The 14,746-nt window shown below is 39.3% G+C and overlaps 1 long non-coding RNA gene across 2 annotated transcripts; it reads right to left on the bottom strand.

Moving 5' to 3' along the window:
* Positions 1-1,609: 1,609 nt before the first annotated feature.
* LOC117020141 (uncharacterized) lies at positions 1,610-11,668 on the bottom strand. 2 transcript variants are annotated; one of them, XR_004422631.1, is made up of 5 exons: positions 11,515-11,668; positions 9,725-9,936; positions 8,294-8,519; positions 3,359-3,404; positions 1,610-2,217 (listed from the first exon to the last, which is right to left on the bottom strand). It is a non-coding gene; the product is annotated as an uncharacterized LOC117020141 (long non-coding RNA). The 2 variants fall into 2 exon arrangements; XR_004422630.1 differs by lacking the exon at positions 3,359-3,404 and having other exon boundaries at positions 11,515-11,664.
* Positions 11,669-14,746: the final 3,078 nt, after the last annotated feature.

Genomic DNA, 14,746 nt, shown 5'->3' on the forward strand with positions numbered 1-14,746 from the left:
TGAAAACAATGCCTTGAGCTGAGCAGAAAGAGCTTGATCTTATCGCTCTACTGGTCCTCTCTCACAATTAGGTGACAGGGACAGGCAAGAGTCAGCAGCAGCTTTTCTCAAGCAGGGGGAAGGAATGACAAAGCCTCTTCCCATCAATCTTCATACAGCTCATGGGGGTCTCAACGGGGTCCCGTCTGGCTTAGGTTGTTTCTCCTGTGAGAAATCTTACCTGTCTTTGACTGCAAACCCTTCATCTGAAGACCAGGCGGAGAGACACAAGATGTAACAAACTCAATCCCAGAGGGGCACAGTCCACAAATCCTTCCTTTCCTAGGGAAAGGCATGGGGGGACAGACGTCTAGGCTGTTGTGTGACCACACGGGATGAAGGGTCAGAGACTGGGCAAGGTCAGGAGGCGTCAACACAGGAGCACAGGGACAGCCCAGCGCGGGTTTTCAGAGCCTGAAGGGGGAACATCACCTGCAGAGAAGGGGGCCTGGTACAGGGGAGCTGAGAAAGGACTTGAGGGCAAGGGCACACACTGGGAGGGCACAGTCGGGTCAACAGTGGTCACCACTCAGTGTGCGGTGTTGGAATCCAAGTGCAGTGAGGAGGCCATGTGTCCCACGTGGGCACAGGGACAACAGAGCCTGGTTCTGTACAAGGAGATTAAACAAGTAAGACACAGACGATGGGAGCCAGCTCACTGTCACAAAAGGGAGTCACAAATATGAAGAAGAACCCTGTGGGACGATCCCTGTGGGATTTGACTGGAATCAGAAGAAGTGGTAAGAATTCACAGTGTTCATCATATTTGGTATTGAACCAACGTGTGCGTGTGTGCGTGCATTTCTGTTGACACACAGAATCCCTGCTGTTCACTGAGGGAGCCCGTGAGCAATGACAACCACTAGCAATATGCACACCAACCGCAACTGGTGTCCAGATCCAGGTCTCCCGATGTAACTCTCCCCTAAGAGGATTCAGGGCTTCTATGGAAAATGTCCGATTCCAGGACTGGGGCGGAAAACGGCAAGATGAGCTTGGAACAACTTGTCCAGAGAGGAAGGACGTGCTCAAAGAATAATGGGGACAGGTCAAAAAGATATGCAGTGAGCTTGAAATGGCTACCACAGGGCAAATCAGGAGCATTTAAGCACCAAAGTAATAAGCTTTCCTTCCTCCCTCATCCGTTTGCGTGTTTCATTGGATGTATTTATCAATGCAGGAGTGATGACAGATCATAATATAATCATTTGGCAACCATCACAGTCATTGATTCAAGAAGAGTCGCCAATGGATGATCCATCTAGTGCGTGAGATTTTGAGGATTCACGATATATTTACAGAGTCTCAGAGTATCTGCACACAAGATATAAGGGGATAACCAAGGGGAAATAGTAATTTTATGGTGGACAAACCCGGCGACACTTCTTAACCACACGGTCAAAGTCAACATTGCCAGTAACGGAACCCAGCACGTGCCTCCAGATTTGCTGCACTGGGAAGAACTCAGCATCACTTGTGTGACATTTCTGCCAAGACGGCATAACCAGAAGCTACTTAATTTTAAGACTGTTTCCAAAAAACAAATCAATAAATCAATGACTAGAAAAGGTGAAAAGCCTTAGACAAATTTTATTTCTCTAAGAGGACAGCTTTATGAATCAGTGTTTAAAATTACATATTATTATAATCAGATTTATGGCACTATAACAATTGTAATACATCCAAACATTGATTGTAGCCATAACAGCAGATATCAAAATCTTTAGGTTCATACACAGTGATAAATATTGGAAAATTCAAAAAAAGCTATTAATTTACACCACTGAAGTATTAATGACAACTTGGTTGTTTGGGTGTTGTGTAAACAGCTGGTATTTGGACAGTATGAGAATGTAAAACTTAATACTGCTTGTTTTCATCCACAAAATCTGCTGCAAAGCTAGTTAGATGCCAAGAAACACAGTTTGAATACTATATAGATTTTCATATACACATATGAAACAAAAATGTTTTCCTTCAATAAGGATTTTCACATGCCATATGTTTAATGGGAAAGAAGGAAAATGCTATGTAAACAGCCCAGTAAATTTGTACTATTTATATTTTAGATCATATACTTCTTATTCAAAAACTATATACTTGTGATGTATTCAAAACTAGATCATCACTAGATATTAGAGCAAAGTGGACGGTATTCAGATTCAAGTTCAGCATCAGCTAGGAAAAAAAGAGAAAGAATTATACTCTTTATCTAAAATATAACTAAGTATACATGTTAAGAAGAATGAAAAAAACCTATGAAGACTCCACTACCCACCAGGAGATTACTATTACATATAATTTGCCCACGGCTGCACACTGAATTAACTGCTATTACTGCTAAGTGTCAGAGCTTCTGAGTGTCTCCTTCTTCATTCATTTATTCAACAAGCATGTGCTAAGGTAGTACAACAAGCACTGAAGTTACAAGGTGAAGATGACATGGTCCACCCCTGAACCATCACCCACTATAAACTGAAAAAACAGGTGAACAGGCCATTTCCATTCAGAGTCACATATACCACACAAATATAAGGCAGGACATTATCGGAACACATAGAAGGGACATCCTGGCTTTGTGTCAATATTGTCCGCTTTTTGGTGGAGGTGATATGTACGTTCGTATCTGAAGGACAAGGAAAAAGGATGCCACATAGAGGGAAGAAGCAGATGCACAGACTGGAGTGGGGAAGAACACTCGTGGAACGAGAAGTGGTCTAGTTCAGCTATCAATAGATGCTACAGCAAAGGGGCAGACTAGAGTTAGTAGCCAGAGATAAGGCTGAATTGTTTGGCAAGAAGTAAATTGATTTGGGTGGTTTTATTCCATGCAAAAGAATTTGATGTTTCTCCCGAAGGTAAAGGTAAACCAATGACAAAGTCAATGACTGGAGATTTAAACGTCACCCGTCAGGTGACAGCTCTATGGACTGTAATTGCCTAAGTATTACTAGATGAGCCTGGTTACTGGGCCTTATATCACTAGCAAAAACAGGATAAGTTGATGAAGCCCAGTTTTCAATGTGCAAGTTAAAAGTTCCATGTGGATGGTAGAGGAAAGGAAGGGGACAGCCAGAAATAAAAAGAGATACACGGACTTTTGAGATTTTCGAAGAGCTACACATGATGAATAAATGAGGAAGAAATGTATGCTTCGTAATGCTCGTTTATGCTTTCAACTTTCCCATTTGCAATGCATGAGAAAATATTTAATGTAGTATCTATTATCCAAACATGGAAAAGGATGCCAGTTACTCTTTATTGCTTATTTCAGAAATTAATGATATTTAACTGGAATCAATACATTTTGGCCACCTACCTTCTTCTACCTCTCTAGTTATGCTTTCCACCAACTCCTGCTGCTCCTGAAATAAATCAAATCTTAGTTACAGTATTTAAGTTAAACAAGAGACTTTAATGTAGGAATGTGGTCTTTAAATAACACCTTTAAAGAGGAGATCTTACTTGGGCATTGTGTAAATACACACAAAAATAATCACATAAATAAAATAAATTTCTACTCATTTTAATTTAATAGAGAACATATATATGTGATGCTGTTTAGACTAATCCGATCAAAAGTACACTTGAAATTGGGCTACTGAATAGACACAATTTCAGAAGGGTGAGGTGTGATCTGATTCCTGCAAAGAATCAAACAAGTCATATTTTACAGTGAATGCATTACTTTGCAATCCTTAGAAAAACAGCCCTTTATACAAGTTTCATCAGTTCTTTTTTTTTACTTTAATGGATTTTTTCCTTTATGGATTTTTTTGACCTTAATGGTTTCTTGCACTTTTAAAAAATTAATCTTAAGGTGTGTTCTACGCTATGTCTCAGCACAGAACCTTAAATACATAAAATGATGATAGTGGCCCTGTCACGTCACGTGAAAATTCTACTGGCAGCAACAATAACAAAAACTATTTTCTTGTCTGTATTATGACTGAAACATTTATATGTGTATGGACACAAAGATTACAGAAAATCTGATTTAAAAAGTATGCCCTAGAGCCAATTTTCAAATTTAGTTTCTGATTCATGACTGAAGAATTAGAAAAAACAAAAAGAATAGTTATTTAATTGTAACTTCGTATTCTTTCTAGAAATGAGGGAGGCCCAATTTTTGAAATATTCGAGTGGTTGTAGTTAGTCTACTTAATTACGAAATGTATGGGAATATTTCAAACTATACCTCACGTGTCCCAGTCTAAAGTTTTCTTGTTTAATCCTTCCTTCTGAAAGGTATCCTCTCACTAAATGACCGAAACGGGGCTGACGATAATGTCCAGAACCTAATAGTCCAGAACCTAATAATGTCCAGAACCTAATAGACGTTGTCGTGTGGTGACAAGGATAATATGACATCCAATGCCTTTACACATTCAGGTGTGAAGACAAATCTGTTGGCCGTCATATTTTCCAATATTTGCAGAGACTGTTTTCCATAACACTTTTTTGTCAATAGCTTCATAGAAAAGGGCTTATAAAATGAATAATGTGACAACATTACTAGACAGGCCTTATAAAAACAACAACCCAATGCCAGGTGAAGGGAGAGGCCTGTCATGAAACACTTTTAATTACCATTAATCAACAATATGTAAAATGCAAATCACATTTTTACATGACTTGAGTTAGGGAACTACAAATGTAACGTTATTTTCTTTTCCCAAAGCCCTTTTCCTAAATATTTACTTCGATTATGTTTATTTCTAGGTGAGTATTGTGTTCAGATAGTAGAAGTAGCTTGAAGTCCAATATTAAGGAGGAGAATGCTTCTGCAATTTTATTTATACTTTTCCATTTATCAAAAATATAGAAAGGTGAGAAAATTACACACAGGAAAAGAATGTATCCACAAACTTTAATTCAAGGAGTTTCACTAGAAGGGTTTTTTCATAACTGGTAGTTCTCAGTCTATGTCCCGTAGAAATCTAAGTTTCCACTGGGGACCCCGCAGGATCACAAAGTCTCAGAGTCTCCATCTCTCCCTTAGCTAGGCAGCTCTACTTGTCTATATTTTATATAATACAGTTTCATTCAAAAAAATTTTAAAAGAACCATATTAGACTGAAAAATAAATATTTTTCAAGTCAGAAAGACACTGATTTAGTCAAAGTCCATAATTTTACATAACTGGCAATCAAGGCGCAGAGAGATTAGAGGTCACCTGAGGTCACAAAACCAATGGGCTGCAGGCCAGGAATGGGCTTTAGGATTTCTGACTGAGGCTAGAGTAACACGCCAGCTACTTCCTCACATTCAGGAGATTTCCATCAATTTCTGACTCCGAAAAAATGAATACGTAAAACTTTGTCATGTAGTTCAACAATATTGAGGAATGAGAAACAAAATAGTAACTTTCTAAATAATTATAAGCTTTAAAGTCATGAATAAAAATAAACTGAGACTGATACCAGAACTCCGATTAATAGCAGTCAATACACTCAGTATATAAAGCACAAACATTCCTCAACACGGGACACAGAACTTGAAGGAGAAAATCTTTAATTATAGGAAGCAAACTCAAACTGAAGAAATTCTTCCTTAAAGGAACCTTTCTTTTCCTGAAAATAAAACCTGGTTGACCAATATCAACCAACAAATGCATTAACCACGTTGGGGTTATCTATAGCAAAACTTATCCCACAAAAGAGATTTCTCTTTATCTTCTAGCACACTTCTGTCCAACCTCACATCATCACAGCTGTGCCATAAGTCTTTCCAGCATTCTGTCATGATTGGGAAACGTATCTCTGTATCTTGATGGAGTGGTGCTTTTTCATCTCTCTTATTCAGGCTTGCATGATTGGGCAAACCAATGCCCCACAAGGGGATAATTTCTACCTTGGAACAACGGCATTGAGTTTAAAATAAACCATTTCTCAGTTTACCTAGACATACTAAAAAACTAAACACGTCTTTCCTACCAAAAATTAATTAAAGAAAAAATGTCCACAAGCATATTTTCTTGCATAGCTTCTGCATTTACACTCCTTCATCTTCTGATTTTTCTGGAGACAACTAATGAGAACATTTGAAGTATGTATCATGCTGAACAACTTACAGAAGCATTAGACATACACTTTCCTTTTGTACCCAGTATTCCAATGTCAGCACTTCGAAGCACTGAGACCCTATATGACCAAAAGGCTGTCTCAAAATACTTGGCTTTGCTGTGCTATGTTACGATGAAGTTAAATGAAAAAACAAGGTTGAAACCTCAGTTAGCCCAGGCCTACGCTGTTTTTCTCGACATTAAGCGGGCCATAAAAACACCATCAAAATTACAAACCAATCTGCATTGACAGAAATGGCTATTTTAGAAGGTGATGTCAACATTATGGCAAATGACACAACAAGGTTGCATCTCCTCTAACATCTATAACTAGTTGGACATCTATAGTCCAAAAGAGGTTCCTCTGCCCCACACACTAGGACGCTTAAAGATCCCACATCGGTAAAAGGAAGGAAGGTGTACGGGAAGTGAAAGGGAGGCAGGTGGGGATAGGCCCATACCTGGTTCCAGGTGGACAGGCTGAGCCTGCAGCCCCAGCAAAGGCAGTAACAGAGGAGGGGTTGGGGCGCAGCCCCCACGTCACAGCCCAGGGGAGGGTAAGAGGGGCAGCAGCAGCATCCCCCCACCTCCACAAGAATCCCAACCCTCCCCAGCTGCAGCAGTGCTGGCACCACCAGAGACCAGTAGCAGCAGCAGAAATACTTCTCCAGCCTCCACCCACAGCACAGTGCTACTAGGGCCACAGGGAACCAGGAGGGCTCAGTGGGCTCAAGACAGGTTCTCCTCAACCAGCCCCTTCCCCTGTTCCCAACCACGGTGCTGGTGCCCAGAGACCTGGTGATCTGGATACAACGGCAACACCCATCACCCTGGTCACCCAGGCCAGCACTCCCACACTCACAGCTAAGCCCCCACACCTGGACCCCCCAGGCTCAAGTAGCACCAGTGAGAGAAAACAGAAACTGTGCTATTGCATCAGCTACTGAAAAACAAAACAAAGACGTCTAATTATCTACCTGCTGAATTGCTCGAATCAAAATGTACTTAAATAAGAAAGTGTTCACTACTTCAAATGAGCCTGCAGAGGGACAAGCCATCCAGCAGCATGAACAACCAAGGTAACACGGTAACACTGAGACAATGACACTTCTCCAGAAACCAAGTCAAAGTCACGGAAGATTGTGATCTACGTGATAGAGATTTCAAAATAGCAGCCATGAAGAATCTCAATGAGATACAAGAAAACTCACAAGGCAGTTCAATGAGTTCAGGAGTAAAACTAATGAACAGAAGGAGTACTTTATCAAAGAGATGAAAACTATAAAAAAGGTCCAAACAGAAATCCTGGAGCTGAACGAAGAACTCAAGAAATGAGATCAAAAATGGGTATTTTAATAACAGTATTACACAAAGAAAACAAGTTGCTATTAAAGACGCCATATCATTGCCTCCTCAGTCATCAATTATTCAAGTGATGCCAAGATGTACAGATATAAGTGAACTTCATTTTAAAAATTCAAATATTGGTCAATTTACCTCTTTAGAAAATGTACTATTGCTTAGCAAGATATTTTATTTTATTATTATTACTTTTTAAGCATGACATTTTAAATCATCGAAATAAAAAAATGCTGTAAGTAAAACAGAAATTAAGGATGTACTATCATGTAGAAAGATGACAACTTTTAACTTAGAAAGACAAATTAATCTTTCCAGTGTTACAAGTTTGCTGAATTCATAAAAAGGATTTACCTCGGTTTCACTGAAATAAGAAACATCCACATATAGTTAGTGAATGTCAATCATTCACTTACACTTAGGTGTGGCAAAACTGGGCTGTAGGAAAACTGAAATTGTTAAAAGCCATCACCAAATTAAAAACAATGCAGAAGTAAGCCAAAGCATCTCAAAGCATACCGTTCATTGTTAGGCAATAATATTTCATTTGTAAAATCTAATTTAAAAGCAGCTTTTCCAGAAATTTAAAATGTGTCAGTTAATTACATTTATTGAATACAGTTAATAACAGGTAGCTCTTAAAACATGGGAGATGCAGGGACTTACAAAAGATTGTAAAATTTCTGTCTCCTTTCTACATTAGCACACACTACATTATGCCTTTTACGTTGTGTGCATTAGTCAATGAAACAACTCAGAATCTCACCAAGTTAAGAACAAGAATTATACTGGAAATCTGAAACCCAAAGGAGAGAAGATAACATAACTAACCTTCATCTAGTTGGTCAACGTGCCATTATTAGAAGTCTGTGGGGTTGACGTAAGAATCACCAACTGTTCTCTTGGAGCGAGATTTCCTCGAGGTAGGAACCAATCATTTAGCCTTCCAATGCAAGGTGGCAGCTGGACCGGCCTCCTACGATCGGTGCTGAGTGAAGTGTTCCGTGGTGCCTTCATGAGAAGCTGGGTTCTCATCTCTGCCAGCCTGTCATTAGTCCTGTGAAGATTGTAAGAACAAAGCCTTAGTATTCTATTTTTCCTTAATGATTTGCATTTTTTCACGTTGCCGTAATAGTAAGTGGAATTGCCCATGAAACAAACACTGAAAATACGTCACGGCAGCCCTACCATGTACAAGGATAGGTTTCAAATTGTTCTAAACAAGTACATGGGGATTCCATGGGGATGCCAGACTAAAAAGTAATTCAAAGTAGGGAGGGGAGGAAAAGGGCTATCAGTGATGTCCACGGCTTAACAGATAATACTTGCTGCCTTCTGGAAGGGCTGAACCAATAAGATTCTTGAGGATTGCCATGAGACACACATAGTAAACGAGTTAAGAAATTTTTTTTAAAATCCCACCAAGATACTTCCAAGCATTTGCTTTCACCGCCCTTGGGTAATCCCCTCATTACCCTGAAGAAATTAACCGTTTGGCACTGAGGCGTCATTTAGAACAACAGCCTCTGGGGGAGAACAAGAGAGCCTGGTTGGTGATCATACTGAACTGAAACAGCTCCGGAGGCATGTGGCTTATAACACTGTTACCAAAGCACTGGAGGTGGGATCTGCCCTTTCTGTCTTCCACACACCCCCACAGGCTGACCACCTTATTTTTTAGCCACTTCGTCGGTTATACTACCCTTCACCCCTATGTTAACCTTCTCCTGTATTTCACACGTATGCCTTTGTGTAGATCAGAAAGGCTAGAAAAAAACAGCTTGTCTGAAAGCGACCTCTAGAGGTAATAACACAGAGCACAATCGAGAAAGTACATTTACCAAGTGCCAGAATATGCAGAGTACTTAACCCTTTGGGTTTAAGTTGTTGTCTTACAATAAATAGTTATCTCATTAAAAACTATTAGGGGAATTCTGACAAGAAATTTCATAATAAATAGTGCTGTCTATGTCATAAAGCTTCAAAAACACTTTGCTTCAAGACGGGTAGATCAGATTAACTCTATGAAACCGCGAGAAGGAAAAGTACAGTCATGTGAAACCAAAAATGGGGAGAGATGCAAATGTCCTGAACTAACTAACGTTTTAAAAGTAATCTATTCACTAACATCATTTTCCAAAATCATACTATTTAGTAAGCTTTCACTTCCTATTAATCTCGGGAATCTGCCTGGATAAACATTATACTTTAGAGGCAAATTAATGAGCTCAATTGATTTTCTCTGACTTGGTTTGGACTTACTTGTTTAGTTTGTTTTCCAAGGATGTTGTAAGTTTTAATTCCTCTAGGTAGAGGCGCTTCCATTCTTCCAATTCTATTTTAAAAGAATCTCCAGAAGTTTTCACTTTGGGGAGTTCAGATTCCAGACGTTGAATTCTGACCTCCATGTCACTTATGGAAGCGTCATCATGGTCATTTAGTGGGTCTACGTTTTCTTGAGATGCTGCTTGTTCCTAAAGCCAACAAAAAGGATACATTTTAAAAATAATTATAAACTGAATAATTACAGTCTATTTGTATTCTTTAGTTTTAAGTCAATGATTTGGAAGGCAATTTAAATGTGAAAAAAGCTGAAGTTTAAAATATTTATCATCAATATGGAATGAAATAAATCTGAATTATGAAAATATTTTGAATCATCTCATCTGACTATTCCAATAAGAGAATCAATTTTAAATTTTAAAAATTGAACAATATGACTTAATAATCTAAGAGCATGGTGCAATTTTTAAATCATCCTTTTTCTTTATTTCCTAATAGTCTCGTTTTATATCAACTGGTCTTAAAACTAAAATGATTTTCCAGAAAGAATGATTCTCAAAGAACTGAGTGATAATGATGGAAACTGAACTATTAAAAAGGAGAAGCAAATACCACCTTAGTTCCAGAAATCTAAAAAAAAAAAAAATTACTGCTGTTAAGGGGAGTAGAAGAATCACATACAGTATGTATATCTAAAACGTAATTTGCAGTGAAATGAATTAAGACATGTTAAAAATCAATGAATTAACCTGTAAAAATAGATTTAAAATTTTTTTCTACTATATCCTGTATTGCTCAGTCTTCAGTATCCCAGAATTTATAGTGTTCTGCTTCACTCTTTTCTACCACATTCGTGACTATATGAATTTTGAGGTTTAATAATTTTTGTCTCCACTTTTTCTTCCCTAGTTTTTCACATGACTTTTGTACTCCTTTCATAGCTAATAACTCCTGTTTAAGATTGATTTTCTTCAACAAGATGTAGACATCTTTTTTTAAAAAACTTTGTAAAACAAATTTTTTTAAAAAACAATTGGGGAACAGTGTTTTTTCCAGGACCCATCAGCTCCCTGTCAAGCAATTGATTCCAATCTAGTTGTGGGATGCGCAGCTCAGCTCCAAGTCAAATCATTCTCTTCAATCTACTAGTTATGGAGGGTACAGCTCACTGACCCATGCGGGAATCGAACCGGCAACCTTAGTGTTATGAGCACTGCACTCTAACCACTGAGCCACCCGGCCGGCCGCCCACCGGGGGCTCAGCTCCAAGCTCCAGCCATTGTTTTCAATCTAGTTGTGGAGGGTGTAGCTAACTGGTCCATGTGGGAATCGAACCAGCGACCTTGGTGTTATGAGCACAATGCTCTAACCATTGAGCCAACTGGCCACCCCACAGATATACATTCTGAAGAGGCAGTTTCCAGTTTTGCTGTGAGATCATCATTCTGAATGAGTAAGATAGTATAATTTGGTTATGAAGGAAGTTGACTGAGAATAGTCTAACCCCAAACCAGTATCAACTTTTGAAATAAATTCAGTTGCAATAAAATGTCATCGATACTGTAGCAGAGTCTTAGAACGTGGAACCTTGAATTACTCAGAATGAAGAACAAGATAAAAGCACCAAGAGTCTCAAAAATGCATCCTTTACTGTCATCGACTTTGCCACACAACATCTGCACTTGATTTTCTCCATTTCCTGAATGATTGATTCACGTCTTTCTTCTATAAAATGACCATAAGTCACCTCTGAGTTGATAGTCTCTCACCTGTTCCCCACTTTAACTCTCCATCATTTCTTAAGAAGTTGTAGGGAGTTACCAGTGACTCATCTTGAGTTACTTCCGCCTCCGTCAGCTACAAACGTTTCATGGTAATTTGAATTGCTTGCCAAGAAGAAATGATTCCCAAGGTTAAGGAGCAAGCACATCTCACACTGTGAATGTTTAGTGAGATGATCGCTACGTTTTTTTCAACAACAAAAAAAAGTCTTAATTCAGTAATGAATATCTTGTAATCCTCTTTTACTTCCAAGATATACGAGAACATCCTAAACAGCAATAATAACAACCACAAATCTGCTGGAATTTCAGTGAAACTGAGCTGGGTAGAACTACTTTCCTGTAGATACAATGCTTATTTGGTAAGATGAGGTGAGTGGACGTAGTGTTTTTAAAACATGGCTACAAATTCTTGTCATTTCTCCATGAAATTCCCTCCCTTTTAATATGTGCTGGCCTCAGTAAGTAACTGGATTCTAGTGCATGGAATAGGGCAGAACTGCTGTGAGAATGCTGTGCCTGAGGCAGAACATGTGATACAGCTCCCCTCTGACTTTCTCTCTCGGGAAGCTCGCCCTGAGAACCCAGCCACCATGTCGTGCACAATGAAGCAGCCCAGGCCACACCCTCAGGCCTCCTATAGATGTTTGCGCTGAGACGGCCCCAGCGGATGTCTGAGGCTGACCAGCAGCCACAAATCAACGAAAAGCCCGAAAGGGGGAGTGGGAATGAACAAAGACACTCACACAAATGTTGATGATGCGATCGATCGGTCTCCAGTGATGCTGAAGCACCGGCTTTATTCACCTTCACTACTTATATACCCTAAGAGTATGTGCACAACTACTAGTCAGCAAACAGTGGAATGCATTACATCATTGAACGTAAATTTTTAACTTTAACATAGACACTACAAATCACTAAAAGCTCCCCAAAGCAATTATCCCATAACAGAGCCTATCAATTATCCTGATAGCCATCAGTGATCTGTGTCCGAGAAACTGGCCATTCCCACCACATTCCTCAGCAACTTGTAAACATCCACCAGTTGCAGGCAAAGATAACAACTGAGCCAGTTTGCAAGGCTTCAGAATAACAAGAAATTATGGCTCCCCACATCTCCCCCTTTTTTATTTTATTGAAGCAAAATCCATATTACAGGAGATATAAGGTGACGGTGCCTGTCTTAGGCACCCCGGGACCGTCTCATCAATTAACCCGTCTTTGGAACTTGTATTTTTTAATACAAGCCCTGTCTTAGGTGTTGAAGGACCTCCCAGGATTTACCCGTCATTGGCTAACCCGTCCCAATATATACAAGGGGGAGAGAGAGACTTAAGGCCTTGTCTTAAGCTCAAGCTGATGGATGTCAGCTCGCAAGTCTAACATCCTGCTGATGAAACATTTAATGAAGATGGGGAGTAGGCACAGAACCAAACAGACACAGATGCCCAATATAAGAAAAATCACAACAGAATGGGTAATATGAGGCATAGATGGCATAGCATTTCTAAGAGCATCAATAAACTCAGAAGCAGCCTGGGCTGCATCAAATTTCAAGGGTTCAGCTTCTCTCATACTTTGAATTTCATCATGAAGCCGAAACATATCTAAAGACACATTAACATCATGCCAAATTTCTTGAAGATGTGAACGAACCCGACTCCAATCATATTGACTATTATTATATCTTTTAGGAGTAACACATATCCAATGATATTCAGAATGACATTTCAAATGAGATTTAACCTTTATGCTTTGAATGACATCTCCCATATACTGAACTCCTACAAAATGTACATTAATATTTCCAATCAAAAGTGTATATGGGGAAGGAACACAAGCAGATATATTAACAGATTTCTTAGACCAGTCTCTAGTCCCGTCTTATAAATCAGTCACCTGACTGCAGGGAGTGCCTGATTTACAAAACTTTCCAAATGTTGTTTCATGTGTCCATCAGAAGGCAATCCTAGGGCGTGAGTGTCATTGACATAGACTGGAATCTCAGGACCATCCCATACAGCAGGGTGGAGGATTGGTGGATCAGGTACATAGGCCCAATACGTCTGGTTTTCTTCTGCATTGCTTAGGGTCATCAATGTCATCAGCAGGTAGAGGGTCCACATGTCGCACCAATCGTTCTGGCAGCCACCGAGGGCCCTCTGCATCCTGTGGAAAAACACAAACATGCCCTCGGCCCCATATGAGGACTGGATCTGGGCCTTGCCAAGAGCCCGTAAGTGGGTCTTTCCATTTGACCAAAGCCTGAGTGGCAGCAGAAGGATGCTAAAAGCGCTCCGCAGCACTCTTACCATGGGCATCCAAGGTCAAAAAATTTTGAATAAAGAGAGAATGAGACAGATAATTATGAGGCATCAGGGGATATAACTCCCCCTTTTTTATTTTTTGTAAATTGACTTTTAATGTGTCATGAGTGCGTTTAACAATCCCTTGCCCCTGTGGATTGTAAGGAATGCCAGTAACATGATTGATAGAGAATTGCTGGCAAAATAAAAAGAATTTTTTGCTGAATGGCTTTCTCAACCTTAGAGAGAGCCTTCTGTGCAGGCTCAGTAAGAGACCTGGGGGAGGTCGGATCAGAATCTCCTTTTAAAATTTTAAACAGTGGTTTAAGATCTCCAGTAGTTAATCCCAAAGAAGGGCGCAGCCAATTAATATCTCTCAACAACTTTTGAAAATCATTAAGAGATTTAAGATGATCTTTTTTAAGCTCTATTTTTTGTGGAGTGAAATACTGAGCAAACAACTGAAATCCCAAGTAAGAATAAGGCTCACTTCTCTGTACTTTTTTAGATGTAATAATAAGACCTGAGGCCAGAAGGTTTTCTTTTATATTTACAAAGCAAGCTAACAACACCCCTTCCTTTTTACAGGCCAACAAAATGTCATCCATATAATGAATAATGTAAACAGAAGGAAACTGTTTTTTGGTGTTATCAATTGTTTTACTAACAAACTCCTGACACAAGTTGGGGCTATTTGTCATGTCTTGGGGAAAGACTCGCCACTGATATCTTTTTATAGGCTAGTTTTATTTACTTTTTTAAAATCTTGTAACAATCTCTATTTCTCCGATTTTTTCTTAATTACAAAAATGGGCGAATTTTAAGGTGAAGTAGATTCAATTATATGGCTTTTATCAAGCTGTTTCTGTACTAAAAGATTAACAGGGAGGCCGGGAATCAAACCCAGGCCT

The sequence above is a fragment of the Rhinolophus ferrumequinum genome, unplaced genomic scaffold (assembly GCF_004115265.2).
Source record: "Rhinolophus ferrumequinum isolate MPI-CBG mRhiFer1 unplaced genomic scaffold, mRhiFer1_v1.p scaffold_91_arrow_ctg1, whole genome shotgun sequence".
In the NCBI taxonomy this organism is placed as follows: Eukaryota; Metazoa; Chordata; class Mammalia; order Chiroptera; family Rhinolophidae; genus Rhinolophus; species Rhinolophus ferrumequinum.